Here is a 25,409-nt window from a genome sequence, read left to right as displayed (position 1 = left end):
TTACGCAGACGGTTGGACGACTTCTGCTCGAAAATTTCAAGTAGCTTGTCCCACATCTTCTTTGGTGTCTCGCAATTGGTAATCATGTTTTGAACCTTCTTGGACAAGGCTGACCAGATGATACCCCGGACTGTACTGAATGGCACTCGGTATTTTTTCTTGTTTAAGGTGTATTCCGACTTCTCTTCTGCTGTTGCTGATAATAACGGCCCCATGGGTTCAACCCATTCACCAGTTAATATCTCGTAAACGTCTCGTACGGTGAGGATGTCGACTATTTGTCGTTTCCAACTCCTCCAGTTCTCCGGACCAGACAGCTTTTCAACGTCTTGGCGAAGTAGGCTATCCATGGTGGCTTTCCGGAACTGTTGACCAGGATACGGATTACTGTGATGGTAACTGGGACCAGGATACCGGATTCAGCAAGCAGTAGACTTGTTCATCAGTGTTCCTGTGGCGCAGCGGAAGCGTGCTGGGCCCATAACCTATTGGAGTTTCTAAACACCGATGTTAACAGCAAAGCCTGCACTACACTAAACTGACGAAACTAATAAGAAGTCATAATACATTAATTAAAATAACAAACGTTTATTAATTAAAACATATTATGAGTGAATACTCTACAAGATTAAATGACAGAATATAATATGACTATAAACGCAGTTGAGCTGATATATATATATATATATATATATATGGTTAAAAAATAATAAACAAGATTAGCAATAATTAAAAAGAATATCTTATTTACATTTAACATTTTAACCTGTTAAAAAACGAAACGGGAAAAAGCCGATAACGTTTCTTATCTTCAACACTATGCCGTAAGTTGACGAACGGCTGAAAACCGAGCAAAAAACTGCGTGACCGTCAACGGCAATTCCCTAGGACAGAAAGAAAGAACGCTATGGAACGTGTAGATAACACTCTTATGATTAAAAGTTATTGAGATATCGAAACTGCAGGTAAGAAATGATCCCCATTGGTTGATGACTACACTGACGTCATGTTTGGAAAAAAACCCCTATTATTTTAAATATAGTAAAATAGAAACTTTCTATTTTCTCTTTGACGGTCGGAAACCCTTACGCCTATGCCGTAAAATAGATCCGACGAACGGCTGAAAACGGAGCAAAAACTGCATAACCTTCCTCGACAATTCCCCAGGACCTAATTTAGGCCTAATTTTCTGTCAAATAAAAAAGAACACCTAAAAATTTCATTTTAAATATAGTAAAATAATGTATAAAAATTGAAACTTACTATTTTCTCTTTGATGGTCGTAAATCCTTCAGCTTATGCCGTAAAATAGAGTTGACGAACGGCTGAAAACGGAGAAAAAACTGCGTAACCTTGCTCGACAATTCCCCAGGACTGAAAGAAAGAACGCTATGTGACGTGTAGATAAGGCTCTTGAGATTATTACGAACTAATAAAAATCATGTGAAAAAACCCATTGCTCAAAGTTCAGTTATCTAGACTCATTACTTATGACATAGAAATTGTAATAATTTATATAGTATATTAATTAACTATTCATAAAATTACTTTTTTTTACTTAATAAAGATTAAGTTAACATTATTTACGTAGGGCTCTTAGCTATAAAAGATTCGAGTGCCTTTAAATTATACAAATACAAAATCAGCATAAAGCTAGCTAAAAATTAAGCCAGTAATAATTTCAGTTATTTAATTGGAACATTTATTGACTAAATTGATATTCATTAATTTTACTCGCCCTATTATTATCTAATGATAAAATATATATTTATCTTTAAAAATATGAAGGATATATTAAATCATAGGCAAACAACTTTGCTACACGAAAAAAACCCAAATACCCTTAATTTAAGTAACTTAAATAAAATTAATTGAGCTACCAACATTGTAAAAACCAAATAAAATAATATAAAACATTTAGTTATATAAATAACATTTTTATCAAGTTTTTCTCAGTAATTTTTAAAATTGCAAAGTTTTTAGTCTAGGATTAAATATATCCTTAATAATTTGAAAAAATTACTTTTTGAAGTTAGTATAAATGCGTTTATTTTAGTCGGTCAGAGAAAGGTATGTCCGCCGGTGAAGGAGAATTTCATTCTCATTCACCGGAAGGGCATACAGCACATCCCCCTGGCTCCCCATTCATCCTTATCGTTCACCAGCTGCTTTCCCTCGTTGCTACCCCCATTCACTGGATCCTTATCGTTCACCAGCTGCTTTCCCCCGTTGTCTCATTCACCGGAAGGCCATAAAGCTCTTTTCCCCCATTCACTGGTTCCGTCCCTCTTCCATTCAATGGCTCCTTTCCCCCTTTCCACCCTCCCCCAATTGTAATCGCTTCTAATACCAAGAATAGGATCAATAATAACAAGTTATTTACATTTAAAATTTTTATTTTAGAACTTTGTTTACATGATTACGCAAAATTGGTTCTATGACTAGTCCGATATTAAATATTATCTGTTTAAATCGTAATTTATCAATATAATTATAACTAATTCGAAAAAAATATATACAATTTCATTTAAAGGGTTGAAACGAACTACCTTCTGCAACTTGTATAAATAATTTAATTAAAAGTTCTAACTAACGTATTTGTAGTGTTTAACAGCAGTACCATCCCAGAAAACACAAATCGTCCCTGGGACGTCCCAGCGTGGTCCCTAGAGCCCAGCTTGGTCCCGTCCAAAATTCGTCCTACGGGACGAATAACTTACGTCCCATTTTAGTCCTCGTAGAACCAATTTCGCGACATCCGATATTCAGCCCAATCGACGTCGAATGGATCTCCACTATTCGTCTGAAATGTTTCGTCCATCAATGCTATCTAGAGGTGCGTTTATCAACAATTAATTTTAATTTTTTTTCACCTGTATTTGTATTTAAGCTGATAATGATTAATGAACCACAAAATATTAATTTTATTAAGAATATTATTATTTAAATTTACGAGTTTATTTAACGTGAATTAATGAAATTAAGTGTTAAATCAAAACTACTTAATTATTTAATTAATTTTATCTGTTCTTAATTTTTATATTTTTTTATATTATTATTTTCTTAATTTTTATTTCCATTATTTTCATTTGATGAATTATTTCTACAATCACAGCCAATTACTGTGAAAAAGCTGATCTGGTAGCCCAGTTTGTAGTTTCTTTTACACGACGTCATTACTCGATAGTTTGGAATCGGTCACCATAAAGTCCATAATGCGTTCTACACAAACGTTAAAGATTATAACACAGTAATCTCTAGTATTGCTGATAATATATCATAAGAGTAAGTATTTTATTAAAAAACTGTTGGATTTTTTTAATGATTTTAACTCGATTTTTTTTATGTGTCTTTTACAGAGGTAGGAAGAAAATATGTTTGATCAAAGTCTATTCATTTTGGACCTGCACATGTTTCAATTTAACTTTTTAAGTTTATTATTCATTACTCTCACTGAATGGTTCGCCTAAAGCTTTATTTCATTTTGTTATATTTTTTATATTGGATTTGGAATTCCAGAAGTAAGATTTGCGTTGAATTCTCCGAAAGTTTAGGAAGGTTCGCTGTTTTTAAAGTTCATTTTGGACCTCTACATGTTTCAATTTAACTTTTTAAGTTTATTATTCATTACTCTCACTGAGTGGTTCGCCTAAAGCTTTATTTCATTTTGTTATATTTTATATATTGGGTTTGGAATTCCAAAAGTAAGATTTGCATTGAATTCTCCGAATGTTAGGGTAGGTTCGCTGTTTTTAATGTTCATTTTGGACCTGTACATGTTTCAATGTAACTTTTTAAGTTTATTATTCATTACTCTCAGTGAACGGTTCGCCTAAAGCTTTATTTTATACTGTGAGAATTTATAGAGTTAAATTGTAATTCCAAAAGTAAGATTTGCGTTGAATTCTCCGAATGTTAGGGAAGGTTCGCTGTTTTTAAAGTTCATTTTGGACCTGTACAGTTAAATTGTAATTCCAAAAGTAAGATTTGGATAGTTATTAAAATTAAGCTACGAGAAACAGCAATTTCTAGAGTACATTTTTCATCCGATAGTCTTAATTTTTTTAAGGAATAGTATTAAATGGCTTAGTTTTATTTTGCTTCTGATTTAAAAATTAATTTTATTGTTTTTTTACATTTGTATAAGGAAGGTTATTTAATTTTTTAATAGTTTAGTTTGAAATTTATTTTGTTATATAAAAATTAAATAACTATATAAGTTTTGTAATTTATATGTTAACTGCTAATACTTGCAGAGTTCTTGTTATTACAATCAAATTGTACACTTGTTGCTTAATTTTTCTATTATCTTGTATTTTAATGTTTTGAATAAACTTTTAATATCAAGTTTGGCTTTTTAAATTATTTGTTCAGAGTACGATATCCAATGAACGTCCTAGTTTCATCCCTATTGAGCCATGATTGAACCAAATTAAAGGCCTAAAGACATCTCTAGGTTTTATAGAAAGACATCCAGGGGACGACCGCCGTAATCGCCGTTGGACGTCTGAAAACTCGTCCCCGGGACGTACTACGGCTATAGACAAACCGGACATTTGGACGTCCTTTAACGTCCAACCGACGTCAACCCCGGATTTTGGAATGTCCTACGGACGAAGGCAAGATCCGAGTGTGACGTCTATCGGATGTCCATAGGACGTGTTTGTGTTTGCTGCGATCTATCACACGAGGGACAGTCACAAACGTCGTCTTCTTGAGGTGCAGGTGATATGCATTTGTCAGCGACAGTAGTTGCTTTTGGCGTAGGTGGAATGTCCCATTCTAGCGAGATGTATTTTTTTTCCGATGGTGAATTATCCCTCGACGGACAGTGTGGAAAGCATCTGGCGTGTTCAAGTTCTGGTACATCTCCTGATTCCCAGTGTTCTAAGATTCCATGGCATTTGTAACATCGTTCTTCATCGCCCCGTTGAATATAGTAGAATCCAGCCTTCGCTAGTTTCTCTTTAGTGACGTGCGGATTTTTCCAGTGACGAAACGAATCAAGTTGATACGCTTCGATTTCCATAGCTGATCTAGATACAATATTTTTCTATAGTTTCAAATGATACATTATCTAAACCTATATTTATCACTAAGCCTATTAAACCTAATTTTATAAATATGGTTAAATTTCTACGCTTTTTTCAATATGCAAATTGTTTTAAATATGCCTAAAATATATAGTTTACTACAAAATAAAAATAGTAACTTACTTTATACGTTAATCCTACCCCTACACGAACTAATTTACGCCTAATTTTCTGTCTAAAACATTTCCAATATATGAAAGAACGCCTAAAAATTTCATTTTAAATATAATAAAATAGAAACTTACTTTTTTTCTCTTTGACGGTCGGAAACCCTAAGCCTACGCCGTAAAATGGAACAAAAACTGCGTGACCTATCAATGACTATTCCCAATGAGTGAAAGAAAGAACGCTAAGTGACGTGCAGATAAGACTCTTTATTGAGATAACGAAAACTGTAACTAAGAATTGATTCCCATGACTACGCTGACGTCATATCTTAAGTACCAGTGGAAATAAAAACCCACTGACGTCATATCTTAAGTAGCCGTGGGAAAAAACCACTGACGTTATATTAGGAGGACCTCTAACGAGACTTTTCTGAACTTATTATCGTGTGGAAAAAAACCATTGCTCACGTCACGATGTTCGTTAGCAACGAAGTTACCAACCTTAGCCCTTAGCAACCACAGCGTATCGAGGCAACCTTTTATAGCTTAAAATTTACTAACCTTGATCCAAGCCTACATGCTAATCTTAATTTTATCAATATGGTTAAATTTCTACGTTTTTCTATATGCAAATTGTTTTAAATATGCCTAAAATATATAGTTTACTACAGAATAAAAATAGTAAATTACTTTCTACGCTAATCTTACCCCTACACGACCTAATTTAGGCCTAATTTTCTGTCTAATACATTTCCAATATATAAAAGTACGCCTACAAATTTCATTTTAAATATAATAAAATAGAAATTTACTTTTTTCTCTTTGATGGTTGGAAGTCCTTAAGCCTATACCGTAAAATAGAGCTCACGAACGGCTGAAAACGGAACAAAAACTGCGTGACCTATTCCCAATGACAGAAAGAAAGAACGCTAGTTGACGTGCAGATTAGACTCTTTATTGAGATATATTCCCATGACTACACTGACGCCATGTTTTAAGTACCAGCGGAAAAAACCCCCACTGACGCTATATCACGAGTCCCCTATCGAGTGTTTTTGGTACTATGAAATTCTACGTGAAAAAACCCATTGCTCAAAGTTCAGTTATCTTATTAAACGGGTGCGCGCGCACAGAAAATGAAAGTCAAGTTTAGATGGCGCCATGGATCTCAATACAGTAAGCCCAAACTAAAATATGGTAAGAGTATGCAATAAAGAACGCAAAACGTATTTAAAGGCTTTATTATTTTCGATCTTTACGCCTATTTTAAGCCTATGCGCGCTAGTAGAAGTGTTTCAACAAAAAGACATGAAAATATTAATTAATTTGAAAATATATTCGATGCTTACTGGTTTTTACCAGTTCATTTTAAGTACTTTAATCTATTTTAGTCCTACTTACGCCTATTTTAGGTCTATGTGAGCGTGTAGAAGTGTTTCAAGAAACAGACATGAAAATATTAAATAATTTGGAAATATTTTCGATGCTTACTGTTTTTTTTTACCAGTTTATTTTAAGTACGTTAATCTATTTTAGTCCTATTTACGCCTATTTTAAGTTTTAAACGGGTGCGCGCGCACAGAAAATTAAAGTCACGTGAGAATCGGTACGTCACTGAAAATAGGGGAAGTGTCATCACTAGAGTTCTTTTATCAATATATTTAATTAAGGATTATTTCAAAGTTTAGATGGCGCCATGGTTCTCAATGCAGTGATATTAAAAGATCTCAACGGGTGGAATTGGAGAAACGCTAAAATATTCTCGACATATTCATTCTCCCTGAGTATAAATAAATACATTCTTAGCGTAGTAGTAGGATTTTAAGAAAAAAGTTAAATACGGAAAATCAATTATTTTATTTTAAAGGTTTGAAATGTCTTCACTTGTGATGTCCCACCAAACAATTTCAACATCTTCGATGTAGGCTATCTCATCCGGGGCATCCCAAAAATAATGTTTCTTCTTCAATATTGAACATTGCTTGTATTCCCCGTATCGGTTAATCTGAATACTACAAGAAAGAAAGAAAAAGAGATGTATACTTAGCATTTTAGGTCAAACTAATAAAAGATATTATTTAAAAATAAATTTCTAATAAAGTATATAAAATGGAGAAATTCAAACATAAAAGATAAACTTAGAAATAAGTTTTATTGTAATCAAGAATAATAACTATTTTTTACCTTCTGACCCAAAAAAAATATATTGTGATCATATCCTTCCGGTACTTTGGTCCAACTAAAAGTAAAAATAGCATTATTAAATCTTACTCTACATGAAAAAAATCCAAGATATTATTATTAAAATTCTTACCTCTTAAAACAATTTTCGAAAGACATTTTGTATTTTATTTGCGTTATACGCGTAGTTGTAGTGATCGTTTTATGAATTATTCATTTTCATTTCAGGGGTATTTATACATAACGGCCATGCCTCCTCAATAGTTAAGAAACAGTTTTGAATAAAAAGATAATTAGAAGTCATCCAAAGTTTAGGAATGATTGTTTGAATAAACAACAAAATTTCTATTATCATTTATTCATTTCTCATTGATATCTGAGCCTAATATATTCACGTATTGTACGTGGTTTTTCCCAGAAAATAAAATTTCCTATCCGATTATAATCACGTTTCGTAGACCTAAATATATATATTCGATTCATTATAATTACGTTAATCTGTTTTAGTCCTATTTACGCCTATTTTAGACCTATGTACGACTGTAAACGTGTTTCAACAACAGATATGAAAATATTAATTAATTTGGACAGGTAGAGTGTTCAGATAATAATAATAATAATAATTATTATTATTATTATTATTATTATTAAGCCTATACGCTAGGCCTAATTTTATCATTTTAAACGCGTACTAAAGATAACGTTCATTACCAATAAATTGCTAAACTAGTATTTCATTTCATAATAATATACCAGCTAGAATTAAAAGGTATTAACTATTTTTGAAAATTAATAAAGATTTTATGAAAAAGAAAAAAAAGTCAATTTTTATTTTATTGAAACTGCAATCTGTAAATCGTTATTTACATAAATTTGATTTTTTTGTGTTTTTTTTTCTACGGGAAGTCTTCTGCTGCCCCTTGACGTAGATGGTGCATTCAAAAGTTGGGCTGCCGAGATTTCGGCGACTGGAGCCTGAATAGGTGGGGTAAGGAAGGCTGGAATCTCGACGATTAGACCCTGGACAGGTATGGCTTCAGCGTCTTGAATCTCAATGACTGGAGCCAGGGTGGGTGGTGCTGGGGGGTGGACGACTGGTGCTGGATCCTGGGCTGGTAGTGCTGCGGCCTGTGCGAGTGGCACTGGGTCGTCTTCCCAGAACAGATTGAAAATTCCTTCAGCCTCCCTTCTCCTCTTCATCGGTTACACCCACAATACGCTCTTCAATCTATCAATTGTATGAATTTCACTGAAAACACTTATCGAGTTTGGAATTTGCCTAATTTAAACTCCCACTTAATGTAAAAATCAGTTTAAAAATATTAATTAGAGAGCGGTAACATATTAAATTATAATTTAATATTTTAGAACTGGACCTACCTTAACGTATTTATGAGTTTGAGGTCCCATTCTTTTATAAATCCTGGGAATACTAACATGAAGAGCCAATTGAACATCTATATGTTTTTTACATGGTTTGACTCCATGGATCTGTGGTACCAATTCTTATATTTATTAACAACGATTTCCAGCATGCGAAAAGAAATTTTATCATTGCGTACTTAAGAATTAACACCTGTTTGGTTACAGACATATCAACTTCGTTTTCCATGGTCGAGACTTCTTCTTCTAGCTTAGACGACAGAAAGAGAGAGGTAGAAACTTCTTTTAACTTATTTAATCGAAGAGAGAGAGAGAATTGATAATTTTTAAATGGGTTTATAGGTTTTTATATCAAAACTTGGTGTACTTGAGATGGAAGGATTTCCCAAGTTGAAGAAGAAACTTCAAAATCGTAATCAAAAGTACGGTCTGAATATGGTTCTACGTCAGGAACCGGAAGAGCAATTTGTTTCGTAGTTGAAGAACATAGACTAGCAATGACCGATGGCCACTTCATCGAGAGGACCTTTCACGTTTTTAAGGAGAGGATAGTACTTTGGAGTCCGTTAGAGATGTACAACTGAGGTTCTTTGTTGAAAATTGATATTGTCACTTTCAGTCTTGAAGGAGAACAAAAAGTCCTAGATACTTCAAACAAATATAAATATATAAATTTATTGTTTATTATTTAAAAAAAGCAAAAATCACTAGATATGTCTGATTACATACCGTTTTTAAATGTACGACTTACAGTAAAGGTTTTAGCCATAGTAGTAAACAATTCGGACTACTTGTCGAATAGTAGTAAACAGATAACTATAACAAAAAAGACCAATTCTACATAAATTAAAACCAAATTTAAATTCATGGTATTAATTTTTAATTCTATGATAAATTATACTACCAAGAAAAAAAGAGAGGGACCAAGTTTTGTTTTTACGTTTCTAGAGAGACTAGAAGAATGAATAAATTTGGAGAGCAGTGTCTGTTTTTATACTAATTCATAAACACATATCATAACTTTAGAAATATATTTAAAAAAGTTTCCAATCATCTCAATACCAATTTCACACATCGAAAATTATTAATTTTATAAGTAGTTCGATAAAATAATTAAATTATAAATAAAAAATAACCAAAAACATATCCACTTCATATTTAACAACTTGGGAAATCCTTCCATCTCAAGAACACCAAGTTTTGGTATAAAAGCCTATAAACCCATATAAAAATTATCAATTCTCCCTCTCTCTTCGATTAATTAAGTTAAACGAAGTTTCTACCTCTCTCTTTCTGTCGTCTAAGCTAGAAGAAGAAGTCTCGACCATGGAAAACGAAGTTGATATGTCTGTAACCAAACAGGTGTTGAGGTTTAAGTACGCAATGATAAAATTTCTTTTCGCATGCTGGAAATCGTTGTTAAGAAATATAAGAATTGGTACTACAGATCCATGGAGTCAAACCATGTAAAAAAACATATAGATGTTCATTTGGCTCTTCATGTTAGTATTCCCAGGATTTATAAAAGAATGGGACCTCAAACTCATAAATACGTTAAGGTAGGTCCAGTTCTAAAATATTAAATCTATTATTTAATCTGTTACCGCTCTCTAATTAATATTTTTAAACTGATTTTTACATTAAGTGGGAGTTTAAATTAGGCAAATTCCAAACTCGATAAGTGTTTTCAGTGAAATTCATACAATTGATAGATTGAAGAGCGTATTGTGGGTGTAACCGATGAAGAGGAGAAGGGAGGCCGAAGGAATTTTCAATCTGTTCTGGGAAGACGACCCAGTAAAACTCGCACAGGCCGCAGCACTACCAGCCCAGGATCCAGCACCAGTCGTCCACCCCCAGCACCACCCACCCTGGCTCCAGTCATTGAGATTCAAGACGCTGAAGCCATACCTCTCCAGGGTCTAGTCGTCGAGATTCCAGCTTTCGTAACCCCACCTAATCAGGCTCCAGTCGCCGCCGAGGATTCTACTTTGATTCAATGGGGCTTCCCCCGTTTTTACCCTCAATCAGAAAATATTTAAATTTAATGTGTAAGACGTGGACATTTAGTAAAAGACGATTGAAAGGACTAACTAGTAACGTTTGCGGCGAATATTGCGTAATGTATATTTTGCATAGAACTAAAGGACAGAGTACAAAAACGTACTACCAAAAGTTTTCAAAAATATTTTTTAAAAAAACGACCACAAGATATTTTTATCTTTCGCAAATCATCACATCGAATTTGGCGATTCCATTAGCTAGAGAGAGAGGTATGGTGACTGACTGGAAAAAATCCGGTTCCAAAGGATAAAACAATATATTCCCACGCCATCTGGTATCTTTTAGAGATAAGACTCGGCCTCTCTCGAAAACATGCGCGCGCTTCTACGAGCCAAACCATTTACTTTCAAATAAAATAAACCATCCAAAAACAAAAAAATGCAAATAGAATCAGGAAGTATTGGTATAATAGTTAGGACAACGGGGTGGTTTACGCAATCTAGCATGAAAACAAAACATTGGTAGAAATATAATATTGCATTATTCTCGCACGTTCTATTTAAAGTACTTTCTGAAAGTCATTGAAATCTGTTACCGTCATGAACCATTGAAAGATGTTTTCTCCCCGTCATTAACCAAATATCTTTAGTACACGCAAAATAAGATTTTTAAAAAAAAATATTGCCTTAGATAATTTAACTGAGATTTAGTTAGCTTTGGGCCTTGTAATGATATAAAGATTGAAATTTGACTCGGCCATTTTATTTAATAATATAAACTTATGTTCGCGAAAAAAACAATTGTAATCAATTTTTCCTATGTAACTTTTTTCACTCTTAATAAATACTTTAAAATGTAAAAAATAAGACTCATTATTGAAAGAAACATAACACTTACCCATTTTTTTAGCATTCGTCTACGTCGCTCAATTTTCCAATAGGATTATTTTCCGTATACATTTTCAATTGAGAGCTCAATTTTGATATCGTCAACGTGGTATTTCCAAAACTCTCCTTCGAGTAGTGAAGGGTTTTTTTCCAAATATTTAAGTGGTTTAATATGTGACGTCAATCATTAGAGGCAGTTTAAACTCTCAGAGAGAGAGACAGCCAATAGAATTTGAGGGTTATTTATAATTTATAGCACGTGATGAATTATTCTCAACAAGATAGGAACTGATTAATTCCCCTTGCGTCATTTCTCTTCGGAGCATTGACGATTAAAGACCTGTTGTCGGTTCGTTCCGTTTTTTTTACAACTCGACAAAGGATTTACAACCGTAAAGTAACTATTTTTTCTTTGTAATAGACTATATTTTTAGACATATTTAATACAATTTGCGTATTGAAAAAAGCGTTTATATTGAGAATTTAACGTAGAAATTTAACCATATTGATAAAATTAGGTTTAGTAGGCTTAGTGATAAATGTAGGCTTAGAGAATGTATCATTTGAAACTATATAAAAATATTGTATCTAGATCAGCTATGGACATCGAAGCGTATCGACTTGAAACGTTTCGTCACTGGAAAAATCCACATCTTTCCAAAGAAAAACTAGCGGAGGCCGGATTCTACTATATTCAAGTACGATGTTACAAGTGCCATGGAATCTTAGGAGACTGGGAATAAGGAGACGTACCAGAATGGGAACATGCCAGATTCTTTCCACACTGTCCGTCGAGGGATAATTCACCGTCAGAAAAAAAGTACATATCGCAAGAATGGGAGATCCCGGCACCACCAAGGTCAGCGGCATTGGAGGAGGACGATTTCATCTCTATTCCGGTCAGACGTGGTGAGTTAGAACTTTTAATTAAATTATTTATACAAGCTGCATTTGCAGAAGGTAGTTCGTTTCAACCCTTTAAATGAAATTGTTTATATCCCTTACGAAGATCGAATTAATTACAATTATATAGATAAATTACGATTTAAATGGATTATATATAATATCGGATTAGTCGTAGAACCAATTTTACGTAATCATGTAAACAGAGTTCTAAAATGAAAAATTTAAATGTAAATAACTTGTTATTATTGATCCTATTCTTGATATTAGAAGCGATTACAATTGGGGGAGGATGGAAAGGGGGAAAGGAGCCAGAGAATGGAAGAGGGACGGAACCAGTGAATGGGGGAAAATAGCTTTATGTCCTTCCGGTGAATGAGACAATGGGGATAACAACGGGGGAAAGCAGCTGGTGAACGATAAGGATCCAGTGAATGGGGGTAGCAACGGGGGAAAGCAGCTGGTGAACGATAAGGATCAATGGGGAGCCAGGGGGGGATGTGCTGTATGTAATTCATTCTCATTCACCGGCGGGACATCTTTCTCTTTGGTATATATTTATGTAATAATAGACATATTCCCAATATTTTAAAGATAAATATATATTTCAATTTATATAAAAAACTTTGTTAGACGAAAGAAAACAAAGCACTTGTTAGATTATCTGATAAGCTAATAGCGACCACGTTTGGGATTTAACTTTTAAAAAACCCGAATTAAAGTGTTGACACCTGTTTTGATATACGTCATATACACTTTCAAGTGTATTCTTGTTTGTGAGATGTAACCAAAAATAGAATGAGCTTTTGATAGGGTATAATAGAAAGTGAACTTGGGGTCTAAAGCTCATTCTGTTTATTAGCCTCTGTCGTGAAAGGTATACTCTCTCGGAGCTCTCTTCTTGAAGTTTACGTCTGGGTTGAACTCTTCATATTATTCTCAGGTTAGTGCAATACTGTCTCTACATGTTATTATTTAAACCCTTTAAACCCTTCCATTTCTGATAGTTTAAAATGATATGGTTTTTTATATATTAATAAAAAATGCATGCTTTTATAAATAATATGGTTTGATAAATTTACAAAAGAAAGTTTAATTTTACGCTATATGTGGTATTGCTAATAATGTATTACTTTTTTTAATTTTTCTGTTAACTTTAGAAATTTTCTCGTGCTTTAGTAAATTAGTTATTTTTTGGCATAATTATTTTAATAGTATATAATTAAATGTTTTATATTATTTTATTTTGTTTTTACAATGTTGGTAGCACAATTAATTTTTATTTAAGTTACTTAAATTAAGGGTATTTGGGTTTTTTCGTGTAGCAAAGTTGTTTGCCTATGATTTAATATATCCTTCACATTTTTAAAGATAAATATATATTTTATCATTAGATAATAATAGGCCGAGTAAAATTAATGCATCTTAACTTAGTCAAAAAATGTTCCAATTAAATAATTGAAATTATTACTGGCTTAATTTTTAGCTAGCTTTATGCTGATTTTGTATTTTTATGTTTATTGATAATATAAATATCGTAAAGATAATGCAAATAAATATTACACTTATGTATTTGTATAATTTAAAGGCACTCGAATCTTTTTAGCTAAGAGCCCTACGTAAAAATTTTTAACTTAATCTTTATTAAGTAAAAAAAAGTAATTTTATTAATAGTTAATTAATTTACTATATAAATTATTACAATTTCTATGTCATAAGTAATGCGTCTACTTTCTTCATATATTTAGTTATTTCAAATACCATAATTGGCTCAAGTACATACTATAAATATAATATGGTAAATAAAATTTTAAATAACACTTGATACTTTTAGTATTTTGTGTATTATTTCCATTGATACCGATAGATTACACCAATGCATCTGTTATAAAATATTTATCTCTAATCAAATTTTTTTTTTAATCTTTCTTTTTATAGAGTTGAGGTTTTGTTTTAAACATCATTGTAATTGGGGGGGGGAATGTAGCAACCTAATCCAACTAATTTTTTATATCTGATTTTAATACCTTTCTTTTTATTTTTAAACTGTGGTTAATATGTTATAGAACTTCAAATGCAGGTTTTGTTTATAGTATAAATGTATAATTTGTTGTAGTAAGTTTAGTATTTTGGTGTTTATTGATGATATAAATACCGAAAAGATTAGGCATATAAATATCACATTTATGTATTTGCGAGCTTTAAAGGTACTAGAATTTTTTTAACTAAGAACTCTATGTAAATAATGTTTACTTATTCCATATTTAGTAAATAAAGTAACCTTATTAATAGTTAATTCATGTACTATATAAATAATTACGCTTTCTATGCGTTAAGTAATGTGTTTACGTTTTTCATATATTATGCTATTTCAAATACCAAAAAGGTTCAACAACATACAATAAATATTATAAATTAATTAAAATTTTAATAACACTTGTTACTTTTAGTATTTGGTATGATATTTGCCATTGCCGCCGATAGATGTCACCAAAGCATCTATTAAAATAGATAAAAAATGTCTTTTTAAAGAAATCTAACTTTTTATATAGATTTTTTTAAACGTGACTGTAATTAAGAAAGAAATATAAAGAACGTAATGTAAACTAATTTAATTTTTTTAACTGATTTTAATACCTTTAATATTTTTATTTTAAAGTTTGGTTTTAATGTTATATAATTTTAAATGTAGGTATTGTTTAAAGTATAAATGTATAATTCACTGTAGCAATTTAAATTCTTATTTGTAATAAAATAAGAAAAAATGATTTTCATTTCATACTTTTTGAAACATTTCTTGGTATTTATATTCTAGAATTAGTAATGTCTAATAGAAGCGATGGGAAAGTTTTCCTGTGTGATGAATGTGGTAGTGACTTACGTTACGCATCTACCCCAAGTCTTTACAAGCGTCGACATAATATATCCGCGCCAGATTATAAGACACCCCGATAAGTTGTTGATTTTTATTTACAAATTTTTAACGATAGTGTGATAAAATATTTTTTGCGGGGGTTTTAGATATAAATGCATTAACTGTAATAAATCATTCATCATGAAAACCGAATTTAACCAACACAGAGACGAGGTTCACGCTCCACAGAAGCTGACTTTAAACCGTTACCCTATTCCACCAGATGATGAATTCCATCCGATTGTCGACGTTACTATAACTCGTGCATTGAGTGAAACTGTTTCGAAATATAAGATATTTCCAAGTGGTGATGATGATTTGAAGAAGATTATTACCTTCTCCTCTTAGGCTTCCGCAAAGTTTGGAGATATTCTTTTAAACCAATTGGAAACATGGCGTGGTCTAAAATGGTATATCAGTAATTGAGGGCGATACTCCAAGGCAACGGTTTACACCGAGGGAGGATTTCTTGTAGAAACGTCGCCGTATTTTCATAGCACAGCTTTCACCACTCTCCGGGAAGATATACTAGACGCTCAGATGTCCGAAGCCTTCGCGAAAATAGAGAAATCAATGCAGGAGTACGAGAATGAAGGCAGCGGATTGACCCTTGAAGAACTTTTGTATAGAGAATTAACCTTGGTTCCCTAAAAACCACTAAATGGTAATTATCTTTTTTTTAAAATAGGTTCGTATTCTAGATAATAAAATGATCTCTTTAAAGGCTCCAGCTTCATTCCCCTGCCCCAGGAGTTGCGGAATAAGAAAGCGTCAATAAATATTCAAAATGAGGACAACAAGTATTTTGTGTGGTCTATTTTGGCAGCTCAGAAAGAAATGCTTATTTAGTAAGAGTATGAGAATGAGCTTGATCTCAATGGTATTAGTTTCCCAATGGAGATAAAACAAGTTGGAAAGTTTGAGAGGCAGAACAATCTTTCAATTAACATTTTTGCATACGAGAATGAAATATATCCACTTTATGTTAGTGAAAATATATGCGAGGCAGTTAGAAGGGTTAATTTAATGATCTTAGCGGATAAACACAAAAAGCACTTTGTGTTGGTGCAGAACTTAAACATGCCATTTTTTCTCAAACAAAGAACAAGCATACCTGCTTTTACTGTCACTACTGCCTTCAAAGACTTTCGAGCGAAGGAATATTGGAAGATCATATCAAATATTGCAAAGCTTATGGTCCTATGAGGGTTGAATTGCCTGATGAGAATGAAAAATGGCTAACATTCAAAAAGCATGTTATGCAAACGAGAGTTGATTACGTCATATATGCTGACTTTGAATGTTTTATAGAGAAAATTGAGACTCCTAAGCCAGATCCAGCGAAGTCAAGCACAACCAATGTTGGGAAACATCGTACCTTCCGGTTTTGCGGACATAATAATTGGTCCTAAGGGAAAATTGTTGAAGCAGCCAGTAGTTTACAATGGAAATAATGCTTCAAAGCATTTTTTGGAGTGTCTTCAAGAGGAAGAAAGTGAACTATTGGAGATAATGCATATTAACATTCCCATGAATCTATCGGTGGAGGAACAGAGAAAATTCGATTCTTGTACTAATTGCTATATTTGCCGAAATGAGTTTGAAGATAGTGACAGAAAGGTTCGAGACCACGAACATCGTACTGGACTATTTTTAAGAGCTGCTCATAATTCTTGTAACACCAACAAAAAACCTCTCTTCCACATTCCGGTCGTGATACATAACTTGCGGAATTATGATTCGCATATAATAATGGAGAGTCTTGGATGCTTCAAAAATCGTCGGATTACTTGCATACCACACAATATGGAGAAATATTTAACTTTTACATTAGGAAGGTTGCGATTTTTGGACTCGTTACAGTTTCTTAATGCGTCCTGCGACTCCTTGGTTGTTTATCTCCGAGTTCAAGGTTGAAACTCTTTTCCGTTGCTTGTGGAGCATTTCAAGGACAATGCCGAAAGTTTGACCAGAAAGGGTGTCTTCCCATATGAGTATATGGATGGATTTGACAGGTTTTAAGAATCGTCACTCCCTCCCAATGAAGAATTTTTCAATAGTCTTACCAATGAGTATATATCTCAAGAGGACTATGACTACGCGCAATTAATCTGGGATAAATTAAACCTAAATAACCTTGAGGAATACCAAAATCTTTACGTGCTAACTGATACGCTTCTGCTCGCTGACGTCTTAGAAAGCTTTAGAGTCTTAGTATGCAATGCTATAGTCTAGACCCCTGCTATGTGTATAGTTCTCCAGTATTAGCTTGGCAAGCGTGTCTTTTGATGACTGGTGTGAAGCTGGAGCTCTTGACTGATGTCGATCAATATCTTTTCATTGAGGACGGCATTAGAGGAATTTCTTTGCGCTATGCTGAAGCTTATAATAGATACATGGAAAACTATGATTCCTCAAAACCAAGCTCCTATCTAATGTATTTGGACGCTGTTAATCTTTATGGGTGGGCAATGAGTCAGCATATGCCTACAGATGGATTCCAGTGGATGGATAAAGAAGAAATAGATTCGTTTGATGTAATGAAAGTCGTGGATGATAGCCCAGAAGGCTATATTCTACAAGTTGATTTAGAGTTCCCTCAGGAAATTCACGATCTGCATGATGACTATCCACTCGCTCCCATTATAAAGGCTGTCAAACAGGAAGAACTATCTGCGTATTCTTTAAAGTAATTGCAGATTGTCGGTGCAAAATTTATGGAGAATCAACCAAAGCTAACACCAACTTTAGAAAATAGGAATAACTATATTATCCAATACAAAAATTTAAAATTATATTTATCACTGGGTCTTCGTCTCACTAAAATACACAGAGGATTAAAGTTCAATCAAAGCCCATGGATTAAGAAGTACATAGAATTCAACACTCAGCGTCGAAAAGAAGCAAAAGATGAGTTCAGCAAGTCATTTTTCAAACTTATGAACAACGCTTTCTTTGGTAAGTTGATATTTATTAAAAATAAATATGTATAAATACCTTTCTTTGTTAAAGAAAAGATTTATTGGTAGGAAAAACCATGGAAAACCTTCGCAACCACCGAGACATACATTTATAGTTCATAAAAGAAAACAAGTGCAAAAAATGAGTGCATCACCTCGGTTCACAAGAGCTAGAATTTTTAATGAAAATCTCGTCGGAATAGAAATGGCTAAGAAAAAGTAAAGAAATAATTTATTTTTATAAGAATTTTGTGTACTATTTCAAGTTCAATCGGCCAATATATGTTGGATTTAGTATCCTTGATGTCAGCAAAACCTGCATGTATGAATTTCATTATACTGAGATAATGAAATTCTGTGTTTCACAGACACTTACTCATAATGTTATCTAATTGAGACCGATGATATTTACAACGACATGGCAACGTCTATCCATCTTTATGATTTTTCAGACTATCCTAAAGATCATAAACTATTTAGTGAAACTAACAAAAAACAACTCGGATTTATGAAAGATGAATTATGTGGCAGACTTGGCCTCTCTTTCGTTGGTCTAAAACCAAAAATGTATTCACTACAGAGTGCGCATGGAGATAAGAATACTGCTAGAAGGCGTTGATAGACATTTTGTGAAGAAACATATAAAACACAACTCCTACCGAGAATGTTTATTTGCGCAACGCATAACGTTAGCGAACACAAACAAAATAGCAGCACAAAATCATGAGCTATTTACAACAAATTCTACTAAAATTGCGTTGACCCCTTTTGATAGTAAGATATATGTTATAGAAGGAATTAAAACACTAGCATATGGTAATTACCGTATTGCAACATTCAATAATAAAGATTAAATTATGTTTTTACACATTTAGTAACAGAAATTATAATTTGAATATCTAGTTCAATTGATTTGTATTAAAATATTAGCTATGGTGTTAATAAAGAATAATGCTTAAAAACGATTTTTTTATTTCATTTTTAGCTTATTTATCTCATAGCCAACAAACGAATTGTGAACCCTAGCCTAGGTAAGAAAAAATTAAAATGGCTGCCAACTAAAGCCTAGATAAATCTGAATAAAAACCAAATGCCCTCTTAAGGACTAAGCACGTTAGAAAACAAAATGGCCGCCAACCAAAGCCTACATACTTAATAAAAAAACCAAATGCCCTCTAATCATAGATTAGGTTCACAGGAAAATACTATCTTAACATGGCTTTCAAGTTTCGCGCTATCATTGTTATCATGTTACCTGCCAAAACCCGTCTCACTGTTATCATGTTATCTGCCAGAAGCGGCAATAATACACTACTGGGTCATACCCTTCCGGTACTTTGGTCCAGCTAAAAAAAAGAAAAAAAGGAATTATTAAATCTTACTCTACTTGAAAGATTCAAGAGATTATTAATAAAATTCAATTCTTACCTCGTAAAAAAAATTCTGAAGACATTTTTTTGTGATACTAGTTGTTATTGTGATCGTATTATGAATTAATCATTTTAATTTCAGAGGTATTTATACCTAAACACCATACAGCTTCGATAGTTAAGAAGCAGTTTTAAATAAAAGATAATTGTAGATAATCAATCTGCAAAAAGGAGTCATCCAAAGTTTAGAAATGATTGTTTGCAAACTTTGCATAAACAACAAAATTTCTATTATCATTTATTTACCATTGATAATAAAATATCTGAGCCGAATATAATCACGTATCCTATGTGGTTTTTCCTAGAAAATAAAATTTCCTCTCCGACTATAATCACGTATCGTAGACTTAAATAATTATATTCGATGCTTACTGGTTTTTACAGGTTCATTTTAAGTAAGGTTTTGAAAGATAAGACGTGAATCTATTTTAGGACTATTTACGCTTGTAGAAGTGTTTCAACAAAAAGACATGAAAACCACCAACGTTCCATGATGACATACGGTAAAGAACACTAGAAGTATTATTATATATCGATATTAACATAGAATAAAAAATTGCCGTTACAACTTTCGTTGATTTTAAGTAAAGTAACGATAAAGAGGTTAGCATCCCGGACGGAGTTATTAAGGCAAATCTAGTAAGCTTAAGTCTCGTGATCAGAGCACCTTAATGGTGTATCTATTGAGTTTTCAAGGTAATCGTAACGTTAATTTTGAAATCCAATCATTTAGAAGGGACTATCCAAACAAAAGACCTAGTCACCTGACTATGCTTCTAGCAGTTCGCGATTAGGGCTAACGTAAACCTAATTTGCAGGGGACTAAGTCGTCAAAATATCGTTAATAATAATACTATCCTTGCGCACTTTGACGTACCTCCATGCGAGCATCAGAAGTGTAAATATCGACCTATTTCTGGCAACGATGACTTAAACCCGTATAATATTTCACCATAACACTTTTCATCCGTACCCAACAAATTTTTAACAAACGCCACAGGAAGAAGATTTGGAACGACGATTTGGGTTCTGCTTAATTTTATTATGGTAAAGTCCAAATAATACCCTGATTTTTATCGTCGACTCATGATGTGTGACGAATTTTCTTTTTCAAAGGACGAACCGCGATCTGTTTTGCAGCCGACAGTGGAATAATTGAGCCATTTTGCCATTTATCTTTTAATCATTATTTATTTGTAGCAATTATTTCAGTTTTCCCTAAAAGGTAAAATATAAACAACATGGTTTTAATCAATTTATTTGTTTCAATAGTTCTTAAGAACTGACCATAGGTTAACCTTTTTTTCTGAAAATAGCATTTTACTCCTACTAACTGTTATTTTTATCGTAATAAAATTTGTTCTTTTCGAAACGCAAAAATTGAAATTGCTTCCAATTTTTCCGAAATTTACAAAAAGAAGTTCTGCTAACTTCAATCAATCAAGCAATCAATCTATACTATATTCCTATAAGTGTCCTCTGTCTCTCTATAGGCGTCCGAGCCGTTAAACCTTGGACCTCCAAATTTCTCACAGCTATTCTTATGGCTCAAAGGCAGCGAGTCCCCCTATTTTCATAGATTTACAATTTGGGTTAAGTTAATTAATTAAATAATGTTAAAAAGCTAGTCGAAAATAGTGTATTTTTGCCCCTGGAAAAGGTGCCGTGAATCCTGCAACCTACACACACCTATACAACCAATATTTTTCTGCCTCAGTCAATTTCGCGGCTGCTTCAGTAGCAGCGCCAGGATTTTTGGGGAGGTAGGCCAAACATTTGGAGCCCCCCCCCCACCACAATTTTTTCAAATCCGTCCACGTGAATAATTTTTTTTAAGCAAGTGGGGAAATTTTGGGTAAAATGGGTACGCGACGAAATAATTAGAATAAATTGTGAATTTAAACATTTATAAAACCAGAGTGTGTGTTGATCCTTTTTTGTGTACCGATAACACTTAACAAATGAGTGGTTATTTAATTATTTCTACGACTGAATTCCAGTCTATCAATTTACATTCATTCCTTCGGTACTTCGCATGTACATTCCTTACATCCGAACTTACAACTTTACGAAAATGAATGTACGTAGGTACACTAACAATGTAAGTAAAGTAAGTTTAAGAACCATTTATTTAGGGTTGTGTTTATGACTCAGTCTTCACGGGATTTAAGTTCTAGCTTTGGCCCGGCCGAAGAACGGGCTACCCAGCTAGTTCTCCATATTTAAGAGTTTCTGAGAACAATGCCCGGATACCGCAATTTGGAACACACTATAGAACCTCAATACTTTTTTTGTTAAATACTGGAAGAGTGTCCTCACTAAATCACGACGCGCTGCTTTGGATATCGGATAGTTTTGAGGAGAGTCATTTCGGACTACTTTTTAAACTTTGCTTTTAAACAAAAGTTCGGTTTTTATTACAACATTTTACATAGGAGAAATCAGAAGGGCTTATTATGTGAGTATTACAAGGTATAACAATTTTTCGCGTAGTAAATTATTAACTTTCTTATTATTTATAAGTATATTGTGCATATCAAAAGGTGAAAATTACGCCGGTGAAACAAAGCGCGTCTTAAAAATAAGAAAAAATAACATGGAAATTATATTACCCATTTGGAACACTAGGGGACATGAAATTATTTAGGATGACGCCGAAATTATTTGTAAAGAAAATGATTATTTCAAACGTCTGTGTAAAGAAAGTATGTGTATAAAAAACTGAGTAACTTCTTGACAAAGTACAAAATATTGCCCATATAAATGGGGTAAAGTAATTAATTAAAAAAAGCTGATTATGAGTTGTAAAAATAATAATCAGCTAGGCTAATACCCAAGGCACCACCTTAGGCCTAAGTCATCGAGCGACTTTTGAAGCCATTAAATGTTACAATAAGATTAAGTAATTAGATTTGCGTTAGTTGTAAAAGAAGCCACGAGCTTGAAAGCGAATTAATTTTAATCATTGTTTTTTACAAAACTCGATGTGTGAATAAAACCTTATAACGAGCCATGGACAAAAATATTTAAACCTTTAAAGAAATAGGCAATTACAGTAGAGATGGACTAAAACTTAACCATTTTTTCCAAGATGGCCGCCAAGATGGCCGCCATAACCCCCCCCAAGACACCCCCAAAATATTTTCGCGAAACAAAATTTTTGTCCTTTTTAAAAATCGAAAAACATATTTTTGTTTTCAATTTCACCTTGAAGATGATCTTTGACCTCGACGCTCGAGCACTGTCCACAACCCCTAAGTCTCGGTCTATCACCCTAACAAGTTTCGTCACGATCGGACAAGGTCGGCCCGAGATATGGGTGGTAATATGTGACCCCCCCGATTACGTCAACTTATTTACTTTTGGTGTAACTTTTTTAGTTTTTTCGTTTTTTAGCGGTTTAAAATGCTAATTAGTTATTTGCGAGATGGGGAAACGAATTCGCGACATTCGTTTTATATCCTTGGCAACTTTTGGCCCCACCCAAAATACTTAAATAACTAAATTAATATAATTAAGTTTTCATTTTTTCGCAAATATTTTATTATTTTAAAAACAATGCTAGTTTTAGTAAGTAAAAACACAATTAGTTATTATAATATTTAATAGCTATGATTTTTCAATATATTTTTTTAAACACTTAACAACATAAGAAACACTACAAATAAAACATAATCTAACAAATTACATTAATAAATAATAAAGAATTAAAGAAGGGGGTATAAATAATTTGAAGGCTGAAAAATATAAAAAACACAATGTTAAAAATATTTTAAGTGTATAAATAAAAATAATTATAATTACATCAATTCGTAGAAGGTATTTTTCCTCTTCGGTACAAAATGACATGTCGGGTTGGAAATTCGGGCTAGAATTTATAAATATAAATAAATTAATCAATTAAAAATGAAGATATCTAAAAAATATTTACCACAAAAATTATTTTTGTTGTTCTAACATCGCACGAATAAAAACACTGGTTTTGGTCTTAATCGCTTCGGAAGTATATAGTTCGAGAATGTCTGAATTAATTAAAACAGATCGAACTGTATGTTGTACAATGCCAACATCATGAATTTGATCTTACACATGAAGTTCAGACTCAAAATGTTTTAAATTCTTGTGATTCCACCACGAAATTTGATGAGTATTACAAAGATTATACATTCTTACTACTCGAAGAGAGAGAAATTTTAAAGATCGCGGCAAAGAAAGTACAGGCTTTAGATATAATTCGAGAGTACAGGTTTTAGATGTAATTCACTAGACATCTTGATTCTAGATTTCTCCTGGTAAAATCCTTTACATTGAGATTTTATAGTTTAAGCCCGACCTTTATTTTAAAATTTAAAAATATTGTCTTTGGGAATAATTATTAATTTTTTAATACAACTAAGGTTAACTAATTATCCCTATCCTTCTTAAACAAGTTTTTATAAATTAATAAAAACCATTATATTCAATTTATTAAAAAAAACCTAGTACAAAATGTACTTATACAATTTCAGTTAATATACTAATCAATTACCAAAAAAAACATAAAACATTAAAGTTTAACCGATATTAGTATAGAAAAAGTATATCAAAGATATGAAAATAACAAAAAGAATAATAAATAACCAATGGGTTGTTTGATATAGGCAATAGATTGTATCTCAGATGAACTTCGTTTACATCAGTTTTAAGAAATAAATTTTCAAGAATTTTTTTAAATAATCATTATAATAATAATAATAATAATAATAAAATAAAATATAAAAAAACAAAAAGATATTTATATCAGACAATTAATTTAACCAAAAAATTTGATACCTAACAAAAAAGATAAGAATAATAAAATTTCTAGAAAATTCATTGGTTAAAAAAGATGAAAACAAAGGATTTTTAATATAGAGGAAAAAGAACTTTACACCAATACCAACATTAAATTAATAAAGCTAGTTAAAAAAGAAAAAAGTAGATTATGAAGTATTAAAAAGAACCTCCACCGCCTGAATTAAATTAATAAAGCTAGTTATTTTAGAAAACATATTTAAAACACACTTAAACCTTTTAAAATAAAAACAATTTAAATAAAAAATATAAAACATTTCAAAATTATTCTTTCACCAAATAAAAACAATTAAAATAAAAAAACACAAATATAGTCTTTAAATAAAATAGTAGAATATTAGAATTTTATAAAATTTGAGTCCTATTTAAAAAAAAAATTTAATTTTTAAAAATAAATACAAAAATATTGTAAATTCTTTGAGTCGTAGTTGGAAAATTTCTCGACGATCATTTGAATTTGGAGGAGATAATTTGCGACTAAATAAAAATATTTATTTTAATTATTGTAATTATTTTTTTAAATTAAGTATTCCTTACTCTAAAGTTGTAACTATTTTAACTTCCTGTCTATCCAAATCATTAATAAAAAATAGAACTATCATTCCTAATTCTAAACGGATAGTATATCTTGTTAGATGAAAGTCGGTAGATAAAGTTAATTGTTTTTTTCGAAAAAAGGAAACTTGTTGCAATTGAAACAGTAACAAAAGGTCA

Source organism: Leiobunum rupestre, chromosome 4 (genome assembly GCF_980474605.1).
Source record: "Leiobunum rupestre chromosome 4, qqLeiRupe1.1.hap1, whole genome shotgun sequence".
Classification (NCBI taxonomy): domain Eukaryota; kingdom Metazoa; phylum Arthropoda; class Arachnida; order Opiliones; family Sclerosomatidae; genus Leiobunum; species Leiobunum rupestre.
Note: the sequence above shows the minus strand (reverse complement) of the source record.